The 24,390-nt window shown below is 39.2% G+C and overlaps 1 protein-coding gene across 1 annotated transcript in view; it reads right to left on the bottom strand.

Annotated features, from left to right (window-relative positions):
* Psmd14 (proteasome 26S subunit, non-ATPase 14) overlaps nucleotides 1–9,282 on the bottom strand; it is a 90,892-nt gene extending 81,610 nt beyond the window's left edge. Inside the window, exon 1 of the mRNA XM_034496830.2 lies at nucleotides 9,109–9,282. The gene's annotated coding sequence lies outside the window, so the exon portion shown is untranslated. The remainder of the gene's footprint in view (nucleotides 1–9,108) is intronic.
* Between the last annotated feature and the right edge of the window lie 15,108 nt (nucleotides 9,283–24,390).

Genomic DNA, 24,390 nt, shown 5'->3' with positions numbered 1-24,390 from the left:
GCTCTAAAACCCGAATTTTAATAATTATCTCTTGAGAGCAAGATTTATTTACCACCTAAGCAGATATTACGAAACAAGATTACTCTGTTAGAATGTATTTATGAACTGTATTTTTTCTTTTTTCTTTTCTTTTTTTTTTTTTTTTTTTTTTTTTTTGGTTTTTCCAGACAGGGTTTCTCTGTGTAGTCCTGGCTATCCTGGAACTCACTCTGTAGACCAGGCTGGCCTCGAACTCAGAAATCCGCCTGCCTCTGCCTCCCAAGTGCTGGGATTACAGGCGTGCGCCACCACCCCCCAGTGAACTGTATTTTTTCTACTGACTTTGAAGACTGACATTTTATAGCTTTAAGTATTCCTTGAGGTCTCTTAAAAAATATTTACTTATATTTTTAAAAAGAGTTTTAAAAAATCACTTTATATAATAGCATAGGCTCAATACAAATTTCTACACTTGTACATATAGGACTCTACTAGTAGTTATTTTTCTTTTATCTTGAAAACCTGACCACCATGATCCCTGAAATTAGTTCATCATTTATTATTCACAAATATAATGAAAATTATAAGAACATGTAAAGAGTTGTATAAAATGTAAAGAGGGATAGTTATAGCAACACTGTCACCCCTTAATTACCACTGTGTTGCCCAAAGCATTGATTTATCTTTCAAAAAGATGCTAGACACCCTGAGTTTAAGCCAGTCTAACACAGAAAAATTCTGTCAAAAACCACAATAAAACACTATTACTTTCTTTACTTTTCTCCTTCCCTCTCTGAATACACTTCAGAATTTAGAACTTTAGATTTTTCCACCCATAATCGCAGAGGGATAAACACTAAAGGAAAAAAATTTCATTTCATTGCAGCTCACAGATGAATGCAAAGTAGCAAACAATTTCCCCTCTGATAATAAGAGTAACTTTCAGGCCACGGATCAGAATAGTAAGTCTGGTACTACTGACATTCAGAACCATATGGAGTCTGTCCGCTGTATAACAGAGTGGTTGGCAGTACTTTTGACCTCTATATATTATATGTTAGCAGAAATAATTAACTTGTGACAATAAAAAATGTTTCCAAACATTGCTAAATGTCCCTTGAAAGGGCAAAATCACTCTCAAGTGGGAAACATTTCTATAAAGATAATCTGAAACTATGCATCTTGAGACAACAATATCCTTACTTTTTCAAACTTATGAACCAAGGAGTTCTGGAAACAATTTGTCAGTTGTTCAAAAATTTAAACACAGAATTACTATATGGTCCACCAATTCTATTCCTTGAAATAAGCTACAATGTATTTAAGACAGGTCTTTAAAACAAGACACATACAAGCATGTGTATAGACAGCACAGGGATTCACAATAGTCAAAATATAGAAATAGTCCAAATGTCCATCACATGGTGAGTAACAAATTCTATCATATAGGCATACAATAGACTGTATTGAATATTATGTGGCTACAAAAAGGAACAAAGTTGACACAAGTATGTTACAATTTGACCAAACCTGAAAACATTATGTAAAGGCTGAAAATGTAGCCCAGACACTGAGTGCTTGCCTAGACGTATAAAAAGATCTGAGTTCAATCCATAGCACAAGAAGAAAGAAAGAAAAGAAGGAAAGGAGGGAAAGAAGAACAGAGGACGGGATGGAGTAGTAGGGAGACAGGTCTAAAAGGTGACATATGTAATAGTTTTAACTTCCAAGTTGGCACAACCTAGGATCACTTGAGCTGAGAAGAGTCTCAATAAGAGATTATCTAGATCAGGTTGGCCTGAAGGGGATTGACTGTCTTGACTGCTTTTATTCCTTTATTTAAATGGAAAGACACAGCCAGAAACTGGGTGATACCATTACCTGGTTTGGGACCTTAGACTGTGTGAGAATAGAGAAAACTAGCTGAGTACTAGGTATATACTCACTCCTTACTCTATTACCGTAGATGTAAAGGGACTACCTGCTTCAAATTCCTACGCTGACTTCTCCAAAATGATGACTGGGTTTGTAAGATAACAGTGATTCATTTCTCCCATAAGTTGCTTTTGTCAGGGTGCTTTTATTACAGTAACAGGGACGTCATGTGATTCCACTTAAGTGAACCATACAATAACCTATTAGATAAAATGTAGACAACTGAACCTCACAGTACCCCTGCCCCACTCCTTTTCCCCATCTTCATGTCCCCCCCCCCCCCACCTTACAGCATTCCACTCCCAGTATTTCCTTCCACGTTCATGTTGTACTTGTTGTTACCCTACCCATTTCTCCTTTTTAAAAGCTGTTTCTCCCTTTAATAGACCCCTGTAATCTTTCTTGATATCTACCCATACTCAATCTCACACATATTTATAAAAATTAGAAGACAGGATTAGCATGTAAGAGAGAACATGTGATATTTGTCTTGATGAACCTGGGTGATCTCACTTAATGTACTATCTTCCAGTTTCATCCATTTTCTTGCAAATTTCACAATTCTGTTTTTCTTTACAACTTAACAAAAATTACATTGCATGGAACAAATTTCCATTGTCCATTTATTCATGTATTGGTGGGCAGAAAAATTAGCTCCATTTCCTTGCTATTGTCAGCGCAGCAGCAATAAACATAGATATGCAAGTATCCCATGGTAGGCCACTGGATTCTTTGACTGTATACCCAGGAGTGGCAGAGCTGGATCTTCCTGTGTTAATTACATTTTGCTTCTAAAAAACAAAACAAAAAAACAAACAAAAAAAAACCTCATAGAGTTCCATAATGGTTGCGCCAGTTTTGACTTCCACCAATAGTGTGCAGTGTGTATGTTTCTCTTTCCCAACACTCTCATCAGTGTGTGTAGTCATTATGCTAGCCATTCAGCCTGGGATGAGATGGAATTATAGAGTAGCTTTACTTTGTTGTTTCTCTGGTGGCTAAAGTGATGGAAACTTTTAAAAATAGCTATTGACCATTTGTGTTTCTTCTTTTAAGAATCACTCTGAAAGACAGCCACTAGCCAAGAATTGCCACTTTCCTTCTACAGACAAATTACTGTCCAGAAAAGGACACACTTGCAGAATAGTCGACTGATTATATCTGCCTAGACAGAGTAATCAGCCCTTAATAATTCTGCAGCACTAAGGTCTGTCAGATGATCCTGGGCCAGAAGGCAGAAGAACAGATGCTCCAATGTTTTGAAGGAGAGCGAGTGTCCAGGTGTTCAGAGGTCTCTATAAATTGGCTAAGTTTTAGAAGCTATGCTTTGTGCTTCCCACAATTATAGTTAACTCAGTCATTCTGGATTTCTGACAGGGTTGAACACTTATAACTATTTACCTTGAGAGGAAAGATTTGAGTGGATGGTCTTCAGCTGACATTCATCCTAAAGCCAGGTTCAGAACTAAATGTTTTAGTTAGGATAGATGACAGAGGTGCTGGTTAGTCAACAAAAGGATGGACTGGGTATTAGGACTATCTTGTACCTAACGGATACAAATTGGCATAATTACGCTCTAATTGTATTTTGAGAGAAAAGTTTCATTTTAACAGGAAGGGTGATGTGTAGGAGGAGCTAAGGTAGGAGGAGTACTGAGAGGAAGAAAAGGAGTAAGAAGAGGAGAAGAAGAAGGAGAGGAGAAGCCAGGTGATGAAAGAGAGAAAGAGGGGAGAGACAGGGAGGCAGATGTTCATGTATCTCCACCAGCCAAAATTAGTTGTTATATCTAGGTTGGGTAGTGGGTTACACCTCTGATTGAACAATACCAAACTTAAAAAAAAAAAAAAAGAATCACTCTGTAAAACTCATTAGGCCATTTGTTGACTAGCAGCTTTTTTCTTAACAAACATTTATTTCTACTTATGTGTTGAGTACACCATTTGTGTGGGGGTGCAGGTGTGGTTTTGATTTCTTTGAAGTTTAATTTTTGTGGTTCTTTATATATTCTAGATATTAACTCCTCTGTCTGAAGTACAGCTGGCAAAGATTTTCTCCTATTCTGTAGGCTGTTAAGTTTTTTTTTTTTTTGCTTGTTTGTTTTTTGCTGTACAGAAGCTTCTTGAATTCATGTAATCCCATTTTTCAATTCTAATTGGTATTTATAAATCTAAAATAAAATGTTTTACAATCAAAGCAAATATGATGGCTCTCCTCCATTCAACAAAATCAATCTTTTTTTTTTAAAGTATTACAAATGGGAAGATGAAAAGCTCTAGAAGTGGTTGGTAATAATACGGTGATTCAACAAAGTAAATATACTAAACACTGCAGAACTACATACAAAAAGTTAAAATGATACATTTTACCAGGTCTATTTTACACCACACCACACACACACACACACACACACACCCCTCACAAAAAAACAAAACAAAACAAAAAAAAAAAAACAGGGTCAACTACAAGTGTACCTACACTTCCAGATTTTTTGGCAGTCCTAAGGATTGAACCCATCGAACCTAGAACTCTGTCCATGCTAGGCAAGCATTCTATTACTGAACTATACCTCCAGTTCCTATTGAGGTAGTTTAAATACAAAACTCATCTTCACAAGAGATATATTTTCCAGGTTCCTGCATGGAAAATAGTGAGCAATTAGCTACACTCAAAGGACGTTGTTAATCTGAGTTACCTATACTTTCAAAATCAGGAAAATACAGAATAAGCACTTATATATACTACATGTACAACTCACTAACATCTCAAATATAATTTTGACAATCTTTATTTCATATCATTAAGTTGTTAATAAGATGATCTAGAGGTGCAAGAAACAAAAACTGCCCATTGGGACGAGATAAGTAATGACAACTACTTTCCTTAGCATATGGGGGTCAATTCTGTCACTCTGCAGGAAGAGCCAGGAAGACAACACTGGCTCTAACACTCATTCTTCAGTCAACTACCTCTCCTCAATTTTCTCATTCACACAAAGAGAATAAAGAGAACGTCTGTTTCATGCAGCTGTTTAGAATAAAGAAATCAATGCACAGAAAAACATTTAAGACAACCATAGGCATAAAACGAGCAAACAATGAATGCTACTTCTATAATGAGCGCTCACCATCCTGAATAGCCACCCTTCTTTCTCACTCTGAAGCCACGTAGAGGGCCTCAGAACACCAGGCATATGCACAGCAATAAATCTGTCATATTGGACACAGGGATATACATTTTCAGAATTTAGCAATAAGGTTCACAAGTTAAACTGTATACAATAACATAAAAGAAGTGAGGGTTTTTGTTGCTGTTGTTTTGTGGATGGGGTTCGAGACAAGGTTTCTCCATGTAGTCCTGGCTGTCCTGGATCTCGATTTGTAGATAAGGCTAAGCCTCAAACTCACAAAGATCTGCCTGCCTCTGCCTCCAAAGTCATGAGCCATAACCATCAGGCTAAAAGAGAACATCTCCAATTCTCAGAAACAGAGCAATGTAAAAGGTTTCTAAATCTGAACTAAGTTTCCACCTATCAAAACTCTGACGATTTAGTCATTCAGGCTTCACACTGTGTCTCCCACTGCACTGGGTTACTCCCCATTCCACTACATAAATAGTAATACTCTCAAACTAACAGCAATTCCTTTAAAACCACTCCATACTTGGGATCTCACTACATTCCTACATTTAATTCCTCTATTCTCTGATTTGTGGAGGATAGGAACTTCTTCCCTACTTCTTCAGTACAATCAGAACTTGAGTTAATACTAAATGTAATTCTTTAAGGATTTTTTTTTCCTACCAGGGTCTCAACAGCCAGGACCTTGCTCTAGAGCAGCTGGCCTCAGGCTTGCAGCAATCCTCCCACCTCTGCCCCGGGAGTACTGGGATTACAACATTTTAAAAGCAAGACTGGGAGCCACCAACAAGGTGGGTTAGTAAGTGAAGGGCTTGCAGCCATGCTTGATGTCTTAGTTTGAGCCCCAGAACCCAAATGGTTTAAGTGCTGAACTGACTTCTGGAGACTGTCTCTTCCCCCCTCCCCCAACCCACTGTCTCCATCTGTCTGTCTCCCTCCCTCCCTCCCCTACAAATACCGATCAGTGAATCAGTATTTTAAAAATTAGAAAACAAGATTCCACTCCAACCTCCATGTAGAAGACTGAGGATTTATTCTTAAAAGAAATATAGCTATCCACCACATTGTCCCTAATTATAACATCTAAGCAAAATATTTGCTGAGTACTACCATATAGACAGTAATATAAAATAAAAATGCCTCTAGAATCAATCAACTCAGATTTGAATCCAGACTTCACCATCTACACACTGTATTATGCAGAAACATTTATTTTGTTCTGGAGCTAGATGCTAAAGTTCATCTACAAAATACACAACCCTGCTAAGTCTGTTGTCACACTACATCCAAGATGTCTAATAGTACCCGAACGGAAAATCCTAGGCACTCAACAAGTGCTGCCACTGTACATGTATTGCATGTAACCATGACTATGGTTAGCCCTCTTAAAATTGACAAAGATCATTCAACCTAATGCTTTTTTTTTTTTTTTTTTTTTTTTTGGCAGCTAAGGATAACAAACTATCACAAAGCAAAGTATGGATTCTCCAGTAAGAGCAGTGACACTACACTAAACTCATCCCAAGCAGACTTGGGGTGCATACTCAGTTAAAGCTTTTACAGGTAGCCCCTGAGTCATCACTGCTGTAACACTGAAAACCAAAAAGGCACAACTACTTCCTGTTACTGATTTTCAAACAAATGATTCTGAGTCTAGGGCCTACGTATAGGGTTTATATGGCAAGTATAAAAAGAAGATGAACCCAGTTCTTAAAGCTAAAATCCAGCTTTTTAACGAGAATAACAACGCTTTAATTATCAAAGATATTAAGGGGTGCAAGTAGGATGGATGTCCCAAATCCAATAGATGAGACTAAAATAAAAGATCAAAACTTCTTTTGACAAGATTTAACTTTTAGACAAAGTCAATTTTCAGCTCTTCACCAAAACACCTTAGCTATAGTTAATGATGAGCCACTGTATATCCTAATTATCTCTACATCTACTATACACTGTAAGTCATGTGATTTATTTGTATTACTTTAATTGTGTGTGGGAGGGTATCTACACATCAGTGCAGGTACCCAAGGACATCTGCAGAACTAGAGTTACAATCCACTGTGAGCCGCTGGAGATGGGTTCTGGGAACAGAACCTGGGTGCTCTGCAAGAGCAGTACACACTCTTAACCACTGAGCCATCTCTCCAGGCCCTAAGCAATACAATTTAAACATTAAAAACAAGCCATTTATTGAGGTGACACAATAAGGCGGCACCAGTATATTAACTATCTTCATTGACAATCTGTCCAGTTTCCAACTTCAACAGAGGTGCTTGTCTTGTTGCTTTCCTTACACTATGTTTGCAGCAGTACAACCAACGGAGGCTGGGTACTGACCCACACACCTCTAAAGCCATCACTGTGGAGGCTAAGGCAGGAAGATCACACCAGTTAGTGGTTAGCCTGGGTTGTAGAGAGAGAAGCCACCTCAAAAACAAACAGACAGACAGACAGACAGAAAAGCAGAACCAAGACCAGAAAAAAAAAAAAAAAAAAAAAAACTCACAGATACTTTTAATCAAAGTCAGAGAACGAGGTTAGAGAACATGTCCTTGCCTAACCTATAATCAGCTATATGACCAGGCCAGACTCAAACCACCAGATTTCCTGCTACCCTTTCCTCTCTGGTACTGGGAGTGTTCACATGAGAACTGTATTTCTTTGCTAATTTTTAAGGCCTTTTATATAAATCTTTACTATATTAGTGTTTGGGTTTTTGTTGTTGTTGTTGTTGTTGTTGTTGTTGTGAGACAGGATCTCACCATACAGGCCTAATTGGCCTGGAACTCATTTTGTAGACGGACTGGTCTTCAACTTAGAGATCAGCCTGCCTCTGCCTCCTGAGTTCTGAGATTAGAAGTGTTCACCACTGTCTTGGAGTTTCTATTGCTATGAAGAGACACTATGACCATAGCAACCCTTATAGAAAACATTTCATTGGGGCTGGCTTACAGGTTCATTGTCATCATAGTGGGAAGCATGGTGGCATGCAGGCAGACATGATGCTGGAGAGTTCTACATCTTCACCCACATACAGCAGGAGACTGTGCCACACTTGAGCATGTGATACCTCAAAGCCCACCCCTCCAAGTGGCACACTTCCTCCAGCAAAGCCACACCTCCTAATAGTGCCACTCCCTCATGGGCCTATGGCGGCCAATTACAAACTACCACAGCAACAAAGTGGAACTTGGTTTTCATTTTAACTTTTTTTCCACTCTGTGCTAAAGTGGGATTACAAGCCTTTAACTGCAACACTTGGAAAACTACGCAGGATTGTAGAAGTTTAAGGCCGGCCTGGTGTACATAGTTTTAGACCAAGCAGAGGTACTCAGCAAGAGCCTATCTCCAAATTAATAAGTAAACAAGCAATCACAGAATTTCTTAAGAATCTTTTGAAATGCTGGCATCATTCTTTGACATACACTGAGCTCCACTCACAGGAAAACTGAGTTCCAATAACCCACAGAAGCGGTAGTTGATTTCTACTTTTCTCAAAAATGGAAATGTAACCAATTCACAGACCAGTCCTCCTGTCGAGCAATACAGTAAGTAATGGCATAGCAGGAATAACCAAACTTTATTCTGAAAACATCCAGGATTAAAAGTAATGCATCTCTGAAGGTTTTAAAGCTAACAGGACAAACGATTAAACGAACATGCTCTTTGCTGAAATTCGGTCCATCCTCGTTCCTTTTCTTCCCTACACTGGAAGTTTTTCAACACAGGAGGCACTAAGGACGAACATTAGAAGACCATAAACAGGGTTCTGCCAGTTGACTGAGTTAAAGTTCCCAAGCTAGGGGAAAGCAGAAACGCTTGCAAGGAGATGACATCCAGACCTAACCCTGCCAGAGACCCGTAGTTCAGGGAAGAGAGGACCAAGGGGCCCGCGCTCCACATCAGGCCCGGACTCCACCAGCAACCAGGCTGGGCAACGTGACTCAGGAAAGCCCAAGGCTTGCGACGGCCTAGCAAGGCAGACTCCAGGACGTCCCAGGCCCGCCTCGGGGCTCGGCTGAGGTCTCCTGAAGAGAGGTCACGGTCTGCATCCTACCTGGCCTAGCGGCGACGCGGCGGCGAGGGCAGCGACTCACACTCAACAAGGACCTGGATCGGAGAACCGGCGATGAATCAGCCCGATTCCATTCAAAAGAGTCGCCCAGGCCTCTGCTGAGAAGTACTTCCGGGTTCCCGGCTTCCTTCGGCTTCCTTTCCTCTACCTCCAATTGGAGTCCGCCGGGCAGTGTAGCCGGCTGGGGGCGGGGAAGCGCACAGCGCATGCGCAGGCCGCCGCTGGTCCCAGTCCCGGGGAGGCGGAAGTCAAGCGAGCTGCTCCGCCCTCCTGGTTTTCCCACAGCGCCAATCTTACTTCACCGAGGACGTCTTGCTTTGGAATTTTGGGAGGTATCCGCGTTGTAGAGCCTAGAATCTCCATGGTTCTGTCTTTCGCCTTTGCGGCCTTCCTCAAAAAGTAAAATCTTGAATTAAGGCTGTCTTGGTCACTCGAAAAGCAAAAATTAAAGAGGGAAAGGGGAGATGGTTAGAGATAAACAGGCTCTTTCCTAATCGGAATTTACCCCTTCTTCCTTAAAAAGTGTTATAGATCTCAAGGAAATTCGACGTGTTTCCAATGTTCCTGCCTCTTATTTTCAGCTATCAATAAACACAAAGCAAAGAAAAGGTCGTTTATTGATAATTATGTAGAGACGTAGTTTTTTTTTCAATACGTATTGAAACAGTTATAACAGGCAGTAAACAGCTGAAATTATCTTTGCTTTGTGTTAGATTTTCAAAACAAAAGTTACTCAAGAAATTAATAGTTTATATCAAACCAAGGAACTAGAAACAATCTCCGTTTATGTCACCATGTTTATGGATTACTCCCACTTCCTCAAATATGTTAAAATGCATCGTTAAAGCATTTCTAATTTAAAAAAATAAAAGCATTCCTGAATCAAAAACCACAATGGAACTACTGAATAGTGGAAGAAAACAGATTACAGAATCATTCCCCTTTAGTAAAACTCACAAGGAATATGGTTATTACTCACAAAAATATGGTTGTGATGATCTGTATATACTTGACCCAGGGAGTAGCACTATTAGAATGTGTGGCCCTGTTGGAGTAGGTGTGTCCCTGTGGGTGCGAGCTTTAACACCCTTATCCTAGCTGCCTGGAAGTCTGTATTCTGCTAGCAATCTTCAGATGAAGAAGTAGAATTCTCAACAACTCCTGCACCATGCCTGCCTGGACACTGCCATGTTCCCGCCTTGATGGTAATGGACTGAATCTCTGAATCTGTTAGCCACAATTAAATGTTGTCCTTATAAGAGTTGCCTTGGTCATGGTGTCTGTTCTTTTACTGCTGTTTTACAGCAGTAAAACCCTAACTAAGACAATGGTTAAGATTTACTGGGCCTGGAGAGGTGGCTCAGCAACTAAACACTCTTGGTTTTGCTCCTCTTCCAGAAGACCCTAGTTCATTTTCCAGCAACCACAATCAGCTGCTCACATACAACTGCTTGTTTCTTTAACTCCAGAGGATTCAGTGACCTCTTCTCTTCTCCCAGGAGCACCCCACCCTCGCATGCATACATAAACACGCACATTTTAAAACAATATTTGCATTAATTATCAAAGAATTTATAAATAGTAAACATATTCATTTCCCAGCTCATTCTGTAACCCCTCTCTCAATCCTTGCCTCTCTTCTCAACCAACTTGGAACAATTCCTCCCCATCTAGTCCAGTTTGTGTTGCCCAACTAGACTTGGGAAGGTGGTTGACCTCCCAGGAGTCACATAATTAAAGAAAACTGTCTCTTCCTCTCCCTTTCCTAGTGATGGGATTTGGTGCCTACCTTCCCCACACTATGATAGGATTTTGTCTGGCTTGAACTTGCTTAGATCTAATGCATGTTGTCACATCACTATGAGTTTGTATGTGCAACAACGGCTCTGTGGTGTCTAGAAAACAGTTCCTTTGATCCACCACCTCTGCTTCTGGCAATCTCTTCATCTACTCTTCTGAAAAGATCCCTGAGCCTTGGAGGAAGGGGTGAGATATGAACGTATGATTGAAAGCTGAGCACTGCACAGACCCCTATTCCCTGTGCATTGTCTCACTGAGAGGCCCTGTGTTCACTGACCTCTACTCCAAGCAGCATCTCTGATGAAGGTTGAGGTATGCTCTGATCTATGCTCTGATCTAACAGTATTAGAAGTCATTTCAATACTATGTCCATTTAGCAAAATAACAGGATTAAGTTCTTTCTTAAGGCCTCTGGCCTATCTAGACACAGTTCTTGGCCCCTTTAACAGTGCCAGGTATTAGTTCCATTTAATAGAACAGACCTTAGGGACAATCAGAAAGTGTTGCTTACTCTTATAATATTTGTGCCACTATTACATCAGTTGATGTAATAGATACATGTAGTTGATGTAATAGATACAGATATCTCGGCAGGCCAATTGTTTTTGTAGCTTGCAAGATTCAGGGTTGCGTGAGACTGATGATTATTTTTCTCTTCTGGCAGCATGCATTGCATCTTTTAGCACCATGAAAGTTAGCCAATAGCTCTGCCCCCAATCTCCAAGAACCCAGAGGAAGCGGGGATCCCAGGCGCTCTAACTCTGGCAGTATCTTAGGTAAGCAGACAGCAAGGCCTGCCCCAAACAGGGAGTAACTGGGACCCACAAGGACCCAGGAAGTCACTCCCAGCCCTGAACACTGGTTTTTTCCCATCTGGGACAGAGCACTGAGCAGATCTTGGGTGGCAGCTCTGCCCCCAATCTCTAAGAACCCAGAGGAAACAGGGATCCCAGGTGCTCTAACTCGGGCAGTATCCTGTCTGAGCTTGAGCACTGAGCAGATTTTGGGCCCAAGCAATTAACCTAATAGTTACACCCACTCCACAAATTCTGATACAACCAAGAAAATAGGAAAGACAGGCTCCAGTCAGGGACAGGGCAGGTAGCACTAAGGAGATACAGATGGCAAAAGGCAAGCGCAAGAACATAAGCATCAGTAACCCAGGGTACTTGGCATCATTAGAACCTAGTTCTCCCACACAAGGAAGTCCTGAATTCCCCATATCACCAGGAAAGCAAGATTCAGATTTAAAATCACTTCTATGTTACAGGACTTCAAGGACATAAATAACACTCTCAAAGAATTTGAGGAGAGCACAGGTAAACAGGTAGAAGCCCTTAAAGTGGAAACACAAAAATCCCTTAAAGACTTACAAGAGAACACAACCAAACAGGTGAAGGAATTGAAGAAAACCATCCAGGACATAAAAATGGAAGTAGAAACAATCAAGAAATCACAAAGGGAGACTACCCTGGAGATAGAAAAACCTAGGAAAGAGATCAGGAGTCATAGACACAAGCATCACCAACAGAATACAAGAGATAGAAGAGAGAATCTCAGGTGCAGAAGATACCATAGAAAATATTGACACAACTGTCAAAGAAAATGCAAAATGCAAAAAGTTCTTAACACAAAACATCCAGGAAATTCAGGACACAATGAGAACAAACCTAAGGATAATAGGTATAGATGAGGGTGAAGATTCCCAACTTAAAGGACCAATAAATATCTTCAACAAAATTATAGAGAAAACTTCCCTAATCTAAAGAACGAGATGCTCATAAACATACAAGAAGCCAATAGTACGCCAAATAGACTAGACCAGAAAAGAAATACCTCCCGTCACATAATAATCAAAACACCAAGTGCACAAAACAAAGAAAGAATATTAAATGCAGTAAGGGAGAAAGGCCAAGTAACATATAAAGGCAGAACTATCAGAATTACACCAGACTTCTCACCAGATATTATTAAAGCTAGAAGATACTGGACAGATGTCATACACACCCTAAGAGAACACAAATGCCAGCCCAGGCTACTATACCCAGCAAAACTCTCAATTACCATAGATGGAGAAAACAAGATATTCCACAACAAAACCAAATTTACACAATATCTTTCCACAAACCCAGCATTACAAAGGATAATAGCAGGAAAGCTCCAATACAAGGAGGGAAATTATACCCTAGAAAGAACAAGAAAGTAACCCTCCTCCAACAAATCCAACAGAAGATAGCCACACAAAGATAACTTCACCTCTAATAACAAAAATAACAGGAGACAACAATCACTGTTCCTTGATATCTCTTAACATCAATGGACTCAATTCCCAAATTAAAAGACATAGGCCAATGGACTGGATACATAAATGGGACCCAGCATTTTACTGCATACAGGAAACCCACCTCAGTACAAAGACAGACTCTACCTTAGAGTAATAGGCTGGGAAACAATTTTTCAAGCAAGTGGTCCTAAGAAACAAGCTGGAGTAGCCATTCTAAAATCTCCAGCCCAAGAACACAAAAGGAGGGACTCATGGCTCCACCTGTATAGGTAGTTGAGGGTGGCCTTGCCACTGGAAGTGGACAGCCTTGGTACCTTAAAGTTTGGATTCCCTAGTGTTGGGGAATTTCAAGAGCAGGAGGTGGGAATGAGAGGATGGTGGGAGCACACCCTCATAGTAATTGAAGGGGGGTAAGGGGTTAGGCATCAGTGGAAGTAGAGGGTCTTGGTGCCTGAAAGATTGGATATCCTAGTTTTGAGGAATATGAGAACAGAGAGGGAGCACACCTTCATAGAAATGCCCAGAATTATATGGATTAGACATGATAGAGGCAGGCAGCCAGAAGACTAGATTCCAGAATTCAAACAAAAAATTATCTTGATACTAAAATTTGTTTTGAGAATTGTATATTGCAGAATACACAGCCTTGGTGTATCTACTCATCAGGCAAGCTGAGCAGACCTGCTAGAACCTCTGATGTCCTGGAATTCCAGCTGGATCCAGTGAAGACACAGTGTCAGAGGCTTATCAATTTATTTTTTCCCCGACCCCTCTTCTAATATCTCAACATCCATAATTAGCTTGAAGAAGTTAATGAAGCGTTGGTGCCCCTATTCCCTGGGCTTGGGGACTGAGGTGGTTAATGTTGGGCTGTCTTTCTAGAAAAAAGTAGTGGTTTTGGTGGAACAGAGAGAATTGGCTAGAATTTATTGCATAGCCATAACTTACTGGTAGAAATATGCATAATTGTTATTAAGATGAAGTTATAATTTCTTTTTTTTTTTAAGATTTATTTATTTTATTTATATGAGTACACTTTAGCTGTCTTCAGACACACCAAAAGAGGGCATCAAATCCCATTACAGATGGTTGTGAGCCACCATGTGGTTGCTGGGAATTGAACTCAGAACCTCTGGAAGAGCAGAGGGTTCTCTTAACCACTGAGCCATTTCTCCAGCCCGAAGTTATAATCTCTTAAATGGTACAAAATTTACTTTGATTTCAAATTTAAGGTTTTTATTGGTAGGAGCTTCTTATAAATATAAAAGTGAGATGAATATTGTTACTATCATAGGCATTGCACCTGTAATACACATTTAGGAATACAAGGCTTAGACCCAGTCCTTCTTTAACTTTTTTAACTTATTTGAGATGGTTAGCCTGTGAGTTAAGGGCCTATAGCAAATTCATGGCTTTGAGTTTATTGTTAGGGAGTTTTCTATATTTTCTTTAGAAATAGCTGAGAGTAGTTAACAGACAACAGCCCAGATTGCCTTACATAAATAGTTGGTTTTCAAAACATCAGAAATCCACAGAATTGACATTACAAACATTTCTGTATTAATGTTCATTTTGATTAGAAACCTGTGTGCTCCTGACAGCTTCCTTCCTTGGATTCCAAGAAGAAATTGAGTATCTTTGGCGTTATTCTAATTGTGGTGAGACAGCCACTAGGCAAGAATTGCCTCTTTCCATCTACAGACAAAATACTGTCCAGAAAAGGACACACTTGCAGAATAGTCGACTGATTATATCTGCCAAGATAGAGTAATCAGCCTTTAATAATTCTGCATCATTAGGTCTGTCAGATGATCCTGGGCCAGAAGGCTGAAGATCGGATGCTCCAACATTCTGTAGTATAGGGACTGTCCAGGTGTCCAGTGGTCTCTATAAATTGGCTAAGTTTTAGAAGCTATGCTTTGTGCTTCCCATAATCTCAGTTAACTCAGTCATTCTGGATTTCTGATGGGGTTGAAAACTTATAGTCTTATAGCCAATCCTTGCTATTTACTTTGAGAGAAAAGATTTGAGAGGATGGTTTTCAGCTGACATTCATTCTAAAGCCAAGAAAAAAAAAAAAAAAAGCCAGGCTCAGAACTAAGTCTTTTATTTAGGAGAGATGACAGAGGTTCTGCTTAGTCAACAAAATGATGGAGTGGGTATTAGGTCTATCTTGCACCTTACTGACATAAATTAGTATAGTTATGCTCTAACTGTATTTTTAGAAAAGATTTATTTTAACAGGAACGGTGATATGTAGGAGGAGCTAAGGTGGGAGGAGTACAGAGAGGAGGAGTAAGGAGAGGAGGAGGAGAAGGAGAAGGAGAGGAGGAGCTAGGTGATGAGAGAGAAAGAGAGAGGGGGGCCAGACATGGAGGCGGATATTCACATGTCTCCGCCAGTCAAAGATAGTTGATATATCTAGATTGGGTATTAGGTTGCACTTCTGATTGATATTGAGCATTACCAAACTTATAAAGCCTTTGGTTGACATTTAAAAAATTGTATAAAAGCAAAAAGGAGAAGGGGGTATGGGATAGGGGTTTTCTAGGGAGGGGAAATGGGGAAAGGGAACGGCATCTGAAATGTAAATAAAAATATCCAATAAAAATAAATAATAAAAAAAAGAAAGTTAGCCAATAGAAATGAGGCTTCCAGGTGAGTACCAGCTTGTTTTCTCCGTGTCCTTTGTATCTAGTATGTGGGCTCTTTAACAACAGGTCAAATCATCAAGTTCTGGGGAATAGCCGGATGTATGGAATAATGGCCTGCAATGTTTGGGTGTTGGTATATGACTCCATTGACCAACAACTGAAAAATAAGTAACTCATTGCTAGTTTTCATTTATTAGCATGTGGTGTCTATTCAGGGTACTACTCTGCATTGTACAGTAACACCATTAAACCTCTTTTCATATACGTATTTGTAAATATTTTAGCAAGTTTCTATACTAGAAGGATAATTTTTAAAGATTAATTTTTATTATTTTTGTTTATGTATGTATGTCTGTGTGAATGAATGCCACTTCTGTGCAGATGCCTTCAGAGGCCAAAAGAGGGCATCAGGTCACACATGGCTAGAGTTACAGACAGTTGTGGGCTTTCTGGCTTCAGAGTTGGAATGGGAACTCATCTTCTGGAAGAGCAACAAATATACTCAACCACCAAGCCACCTTTCCAGTTCCTAAAAAAGTATTTTAGTGTGTTCAGAGTTAAGAGTGCTCACCATTACGTGATGGAACATTTTAGTGTGTTCAAAAAGCTAATGAAAACTATTTCTGAAGAACCAAAAAAAAAAAAAAAAAAAAAAAAAAAAAAGGTATGGGAAAAGAAAACATCAGAAATTAATAAAACTAAGTAGCATGAGGGTACACACATTTAATCCCAGCACAAAGAAGGAGGAGGAAGAGGAGAAGGATGAGGAAGGAGGAGGAAGAGGAGGGGGAGGAAAAGGAGGAAGAGGAGGAGGGGAAAAAGGAAGAGGAGAATAAGGAGGAAAAAGAGGCAAACTCTGTTAGTTCTAGGCCAGCCTGGTTAACATATTGAGTTCCAGGGCTACATAATGATACTCTGTCTCAAAAAACAAAAACAAAAAACCCAAAGCCTTAAAAGTATTTTAAAAAATAATTATTTTAAAGACATAAGTTGTAGAATTGAAAAATACATTAACAAAAGTGAAAACTTTACATAATGGGTCTTAACAGCAGGTTTAACCAAGGGAAGAAAGAATAAGCAATTTCAGTACTGAGACTATCCAATTTGAAAAACAGAAAAAAACAATGAAGAAATATGAGGAGCTCAAAGACCCATAGAAAATAGTCAAATATTAAAAACAAAAATTACAGCAGTGCCTTGGAGGTCCTGTGGATCTGTGTCTTGCTTCAACAGTGTTTGGACAAAACCAATCCTGGGACTCCCTCTTTGTTTACTTCCAGCTGCCTTGCAGTCTCTTCAGTTGCAGCCTCCAGGACCATCTCTTCCCCACCGCTGGCTCCTAGGACTGGCCAATACCACCTCTTCGTGGTTAGGTCCATACTCATGGACCAACCATGACCTCTGTCTCAGATTTGCCAGTGTTATCCCACCAGAGTTGAAGCTGCCGTGAACCACCTGCACAACCTGCTCCTAGGGGGCTCTTCCACCTACCTCTCTGGGCTAGTATTTTGATCGATTGACTGGATGATGGCTCCGGAGAGTGTAAGTCACTTCTTCCCCCAATTGGCGAAGGAGAAGCCTGAGGGGGCACCAAGCAACTTCACAAGTTGCAGAACGAACACTGGTTGTGCACTCTTCCAGGGTGCACAGAAGCCTTCTCAAGTTGAGTGGGGTAAAACCCAAGAGGCCATGGGAGCTGCTTAGGTTCTGGAGAAGAACTGGAATCAGGACCTCTTACATCTTCATTCCCTAGGTTGTACCATCACAGACCCTCATCTCTGTGACTTCTTGGAAAACTGCTTCCTGAATAAGGAGTTGAGCTCATCAAGAAGATGGACAACCACCTGACCAACCTCCTTAGGATGCCTGGCCACAGCGAACAGACTGGTGTGCCCCAGCCATCTCTAGGCTAGTATTCTTTGAGTAGCTCACTCTAAAGCATGACTAGGAGGCCTCTCACCTTCCAAGGGGCTCCCTCCTCTGCTGTGCACCAGCCAGCCTCAGGACCTCCACCTGAATGACTCTCAGCTTTGTAACCACCCTAGAGCCCCTCCTAAGTCTTGGACCAAATAAAAAATAAAGCTTTTTAAAATAGAAAAAAAAAACACCAAAAGAACCCTACATCCAGGATTATTATATTTCTAAACCAGAGGGAATATTAACACATTTTCAAAATGTATCTACTAAAGAAAATAAAGAGGATTTGCTAATAGGAAATCTCAACAAGAAATACTAAAGAGAGTCCTTCAGTTTCAAATAAAAAGACACTAGATATTCAAAACCACGTGAAGGAAATGAATATTTGTAAAGACAATTGAATAAGTGTAGAAGACCATATATATGTCTGTAACTCATTTTCCTGTTTAATCTAAAGGACTGAGTGAAAGAATTATAAATAATAATTGATAGAAGTATTTCATAGAAAGATATAATTTGTATGATGACAACCAAAGGAAAGAAATGAAGTTGCATAGCACAAAACTTTTATACAATATTGAACTGAAGTAGATTTGTCTAAACTAGAGAAGTTAAATTATAATCTCCAGAGCAAGCACTTAAAAATACCCAAAAGCAGGGTGCTGGAAGAGCTGCTTATGAGTTCAGAGTGCTCACTCAGTGACCATGAGGACTGTACTCAGATCCCAGTAGTCACCCACAAGCTGCCGGACAGACCCTGCAATCCCCTGTGACCCTTCCTGGCACAGGGTCAGTATGATTGCTCAGGCTTACTAGTTTTCAGCTTAGCTAAAATGAAAGCAATAGGCTCAAGAAGAACCTGCCTCTGAGAAACAGGTGAGGAACGATGGACACCTAATGCCCTCTTCTTGCTTCTGTGTACACATTTGCAAGTGTACACATATGTATTCACACACACATTTGTGCACGCACATAAATGAATAAATGAAATATTAAAAAATAAAATGCCCAAATATGTCTGTGTTCTTATAATCAAAGAACAAGATTGTTAAATTAATGTACACTTAAGGCAAGGTATGGTGCATCCATACCTATAAATAGATACATAGATAGATACACACTGTGTGTGTGTGTGTGTGTGTGTGTGTGTGTGTGTGTGTGTGCGTGTGTGTGTGTGTGTGTGTGTGTATCTCCAGAGGTGTGTTTCCATGGTGATTTTAAATATAGCCAAATTCACAACAAAGAACAAAGACTAACAATCACTGTGGCACATCCTGTAATCCCAGCACTGTCGAGGCTGAAGCAGGAGGATTGCTGTCAACCTAGTCTACAGAGCAAGTTCTAGATCAACCAGGGCTACAGTATAAGACAGTTCTTTAAAACTAGAGAGAGAAGCAGGCATAGGCCAGATTACATTAAAACTAGCAGCAATGAAGAAATACAGAAACAAAGACATAACATGAAACAAGTAGTTGCCCTTGGGATGCTGGGGAATGAAGACTATGCTACTTAGGTTCCTCTAAGTTCCTTTGGCTCTAACCTCTCCCTGTTTATGTCATTCCTTCCCTTAACTAATCTCTTTGAGGTCTGAAAAGGCCAGCAGGATGACTCCTTTTACTGTGTTTTCCCAGCCCCACACCCATGGTTTTGGCTATTGTGATACTTACTTTCTTTGTACTGGGAATGCTTTGTGAAGATAGGTCCATGGCTGTCTGGTTCACGGTCATCTTTTTAGTAGCACCCTACCCGGGGAGACATTTCCAATAGATTCAAAATCCAAATGCACTGGATTCGTTGCATAAGCCATAAGGAGATGTTTTTAAAATGTTCTCTTTAATGTTCAGTGATGAAGAGTGCTGGCTGCTCTTCCAGAGGACCCAGCACCCATGTGATGGCTCACAGTCATCTGTAACCCCAGTTCCAGGGAGTCTGATGTTCTCTTCTAGCCTCCTTGTAGCCTCAGTACACACTAGGCACACGTGTAGTGGACAGACATATATGCAGGCAAAACACTTATACACATAAAAAAGTTACAATTTTTTAAAAAATTAAATAGCTTTTTCTTTAAAACTTCTTGTCTGTTGAAATAATATATGTATTAAAAATAAAGACTTACTAAAAATTGGGAAAGACCAAGCTGCTACAAATGTATCGGGGGTCTAGGTCCAGCCCCACATGCTGTCTGGTTGGTGGTTCAGTCTCTGTGAGCCCCCCATGGACCCAGGTTAGTTGACTCTGTAGTTTTTTTTGTGGTGTCTTTGATCTTTTCAGCTTGCTCAATTCTACCTGCCCTCTCTTCCACAAGACTGACTTCCTGAGCTCTGCCTGATGTTTGGCTGTGGGTTTCTGCACCTGTTTTTCATCCACTACTGAATGAAGCCTCTCATTCAGCAGACAGTTGTGCTAAGCTACCATTTGCAAGCATAACAGAGTATCATTAATGGTACCAGAGGTTGGTTCCCTCCCATGGATGGCTCTCAAGTTGGAGCAGTTATTGGTTGGCCATTTCCTTGATCTCTGCTCCATCTTTGTACTTGAACATCTTGTAAACAGGACAAATTTTGGGTTGAAGGTTTTGTGGGTGGGTTGATGTCCTCCTCCCTCCCACTGGAAGTCCCACCTCGATACAGGAGATGGCCACTTTATTCTCCAAACCCAAACCTCACCCTGCTTCTAGGAGCCTCAGCTTGGATCATTACATAGACTCTCAGGAGTCTCTCCTTCCCAGGTCTCCAGCTAGTTCTACAGATAACCCCCACCAATTTCTGCTCTGTCTTCCAGCCCTCTCCTGTCCTCCATCTCCCCACACCTAATAGTCTTCATGGCTTCCCTAACAATTCAAGTGGAGGCTGTCTCTGATTCTGTTGCCTGACATTGGATCCCCTTCCCCTAGCTGGACTGCCTAGTCAGCCTCAGTGGGAGAGGATGTGGTTGTTCCTGCTGAGACTTGATGTTCCAGGACAGGCAGGTGCCCAAGGGGGCTTTCCTTTCTGAAGAGAAAGAAAAGGGGTAATGGGGGGAGGAATTTGTGAGGGCAGAACTGGGAGGAGGGAGGAGGGGCTGTGACCGAGATGTAAAGTGCATTAATTAATCAATTAATTAATTAATTATTGGAAAAAAGGGGAAATGACAGGAGAAAGGGACGGAGGAGAGGAAGGAAGGGGAGAGAGACAGCAAAGTAACAAATGTAAATTCTGCCTCATCAGTAACTACATTAAATATAAATAGAAGAAAGATTCAGATATAAAGCAGAAATTAGCAAAATGGTTGTTTAAAAATGTTTCAAATGTTCCATTCATAAGAGATTAATTTTATATTGAAGGACAAAAAGGATGGAAGATAAGTCAGACAGACAGCAATTTAAAAGGCAAAACCATTATTGTAGACCCTCTTTTCTTTCTTTCTTTCTTTCTTTCTTTCTTTCTTTCTTTCTTTCTTTCTTTCTTTCTTTCTTTCTTTTTCTTCTGTGGAATGGGTCTCACCATGTAGCCTAGGCTGGCCTTGAACTTGCTGTGTAGTTCAGACTAGCCTCAAGCTCAGAATCTTTCTGCTTCAGCTCTTGAGTACCAGATATATGCTACCACATTTGGCTTGTGCTAGCTAAAAAAAAAAAAAAAACAAACAAAAAAAAAAAACAAAAAACAAAAAACAAAAAAAACAACAAAACAAAACAAAACAAAAAAACTTCAAAGACAATTATTTTGCCAGGATGGCAAGCATACCTATAATCCTAACACTCAGAAGGCCGAGGCAATGGGATCATATATTCGAGGCTAATAAAAAGGAAATTATATGCAACAAGATGGATAAATTTCTAAAATATCATCATGACAAGTACATGCTATAAAAACACATTAAACTCTAAAATAAATCACACATGCATACATACATGTACTCTTGTATTATACTGACAGAAGATCAGTTGCCTTAGTGATTCACAGTGAATTTAGTGCATGTCACTGTACAAGAGCATAACAGAATTTACTGAGTTGTTATTAGTGTTCAATATATTTATTGTGGTAGTGGTTTGTCAGGATTTATCAGACTGAATCTTTGGGTTCATTAAACTGAAAATAATTTGGTTTATTTAAATCATTTTTTTTTTTTGTGCCTTTAGGATCTTCAAACTTAAAGTTCCTCTTATCTGTTGGCTTTTCTCTCCTCTTTACTCCCACACTACGTCCTACATATTGGGGTGGGGGTGATCAATCCATGGCATCCTGTGTAATCCTCTCATATAACCTTACTTACAAATTTGATTTACTTAATCTGCCTTTCATCTAAATTTTAAGTTTTTTGTTTTTTTTTTTTTAAGAAGAAGAGATACTGTGGTCATAGTAGAGATTAGAATTTAATATGCAGTGCTAGACATGCTTATCCAACTACTCTCTCCTACTTACAAAGAATACTTTAAAGCATTGAGAACATTTAAAACCAAGATAAAATTCCTCTTGAAATAATAAATTCTTTAAAAGCAAACAACAAAGCTTCTATTGCCACATATCTGATAGGAATATTACACACCAGTGATAGCACATTCTCTTTCAGGTTAGGCCCATTGTGGTTTTAAGAACACCGTAACATAACGGGCTATATTTAACATGCTTCCTAAAACTTATGCTGCCAAAATTCCACATCACTAGATGTATAGTGTACATTGTGTTTTGTCAGAGAACAACTTTGTTGCTTATTTAGCATTCTCTGAACCTAGTGTGTCTATCAAATAAGTGCACGACTAAATTATTACCATTACTACATGCATGTTCAAAACCTTAAGATGCACTGATCCATGCGTTTCTTATTTTTTTTTTAATTTTTCCCCACATCCCATCCCCCCTCCTCCTGCTTCTATGAGGATGTGCCCCCTCCAACTCCCACCTCCCTACACTCGAATTCCCCGCACTCGGCGTCCAACCTTCAATGGGCCAAAGATTTCCTCTCCCACCTATGTCCGACAAGGCCATCCTCCCCTACATATACAGCTAGAGCCATAGGTACCTCCCTCTTAAAAAAAGAAAGAAATAAAGAAACCCTTCCTATTTTAAAGAGCTTTGATGGCATGCTTCATAAGTTATAATAGTAAAATTTTCATTAACGCAGCTTTATAATTATGAATGTTAAAAAAGGGCCGTTGCCATTTAAATTTTTAAGACATGTTTGATATGAATTTAAGGAATAGTTTCTGTTCAAAATTCAAAATTGGTTTTAATTGTTATACCTAATTATAGTTTTTGAGTTATGCAGTTTGTATTATAAATAAATATAGATCCAGCACAAGGAAAAGAAAAAAATAGGAAAATATTTACATTTTAAAGTACAGTGAATTAATTTACTGTATAAAGCCAATAGAATAATTGTTCCTTTTGCCAGATGGTATTTTACATTTTGATAAAAAGATATATTCTTAATCATATATGTCAAGGAAAAGAGACCATATGTTGTTAAACACTTCCAATTTGTCATTTAATTTAAAAGGCACTTACTGATATTGCTATGATTTTTTTTGATGATGTAGTATAAGTATCCTTGATGTCAATTAAATTTCATCTTTCCAAGTAATTATTTTTAGTTTTCCTCAACTATTTGAGCAAATAATTCAACGAAGAATTGTCTCAACATCTACTAAGAATAAGACCCCCTAAGAGGACGATTCAGAATCTACAGTGTATATTCAAATTACTAGTGGGTGAGAGAGAGTATCTCTGCTTCAAAAGCTTTTAGAACTTTATTTTTCATTCTAGAAAAACAAGCAGAATGTACAGAGTAACTCAAATGATTCATATTTACTTGCCTTACATGGAGGAATCCAGGATAATCTAAAAATTGTTTTTAAGTGATTATATTACAATTTTCCAGTGTACAGAAAGGGTTTTTAATGAAACAGACCCTATGGATGGCACAGAAGTAGCATTTAACCTACACGAAACAGTATTAGGCATCTGGCCCTAGTTAGTTAAAGCAAACATGCTTGGAGCCTTTCTCTCCCTTGCTTTTTCCCCAAAAAGGACATTGATGGGTCTTTTTACCCTATTGGCTTTGTTCCCCCACTCTTTTTATGCTATAGAGCTCTATGGAAGGTTTCTTTGGGGAATAGAGTCTTAATTACTGTGGACATACATGGAAGTTTTTGTTGTCTCTATATGTACATTCTTCAGGAATTTTTATTGTTTTATGGCTGGATCACTATCCATTTTTTAGCTGATGGATATTTGGATAATTTTTTATTATTGTTACTATAATCTTCTATGAATATTCTTAGTGTATTTCCTTTATTGTATATGACCAAAGGATCTCATGAATGTACCTACAAATAATACTAATAGATTGTAATATATTTTATTATATATACTAATAATCTATAATAATATATTTTAGTAGATATATCAAATTTGTACTAGTAGGTATATATACTTCTAATATACTATATATTATATATTTGTAACAATATAATACATTAAATTATACTATATCATAATTTTATAATAAATTATAATATACTAAAATATATAAATAACATATCAGAACTATGATTTAGTGGTCATTATCAGAGGGAGTGCTCAACTAATTTTAAAAGCTCCTAATTTTAAAGTAAGCAATGATATAAACAGT

Source organism: Arvicanthis niloticus, chromosome 2 (genome assembly GCF_011762505.2).
Source record: "Arvicanthis niloticus isolate mArvNil1 chromosome 2, mArvNil1.pat.X, whole genome shotgun sequence".
NCBI lineage: Eukaryota > Metazoa > Chordata > Mammalia > Rodentia > Muridae > Arvicanthis > Arvicanthis niloticus.
The sequence above is the reverse complement of the archived record's forward strand: the minus strand, read 5'-3'. Positions and strand labels throughout refer to the sequence as shown.